The sequence below is a fragment of the Penaeus monodon genome, chromosome 15 (assembly GCF_015228065.2).
Source record: "Penaeus monodon isolate SGIC_2016 chromosome 15, NSTDA_Pmon_1, whole genome shotgun sequence".
Lineage (NCBI taxonomy): Eukaryota > Metazoa > Arthropoda > Malacostraca > Decapoda > Penaeidae > Penaeus > Penaeus monodon.
In genome coordinates, this window is record NC_051400.1 from 5,155,778 (window position 1) to 5,156,208 (window position 431).

Genomic DNA, 431 nt, shown 5'->3' on the forward strand with positions numbered 1-431 from the left:
AATTAACAAAAAAATGTACAAAGGCCTATCATCACCCTTGCCAGCTCGAAGAAGACTGGGAAGTAGCCAGTATCCCCGTCCAAGCCTACACCAGAAAGGACCTGTACGTGCTGGGAGACCTGGCCGACCTGGAATCCCTCTTGCTGGCCTCTGACCTGACCTTGCACTTGCTTCTCCACTCCCAGCACGCCCTCCACATCAAGAACGAAAGTGTGAAGTGGAAGAACATCCACACTATCATTAAGGAGACAGTTGTGAGTGACAGACGGCGTGTGTAGGTTATGATTAGGGTGTCAAAAGGACCACTGATGTGAGTGTAAAATGTTTTAAAATTGACGTGTGAATTAGGTTATTATAAATGTAATAAATCAAGTAATAATCTGATAAATTATATACCTTACCATGTTTTACATTTTTACCCCAATGCCAAA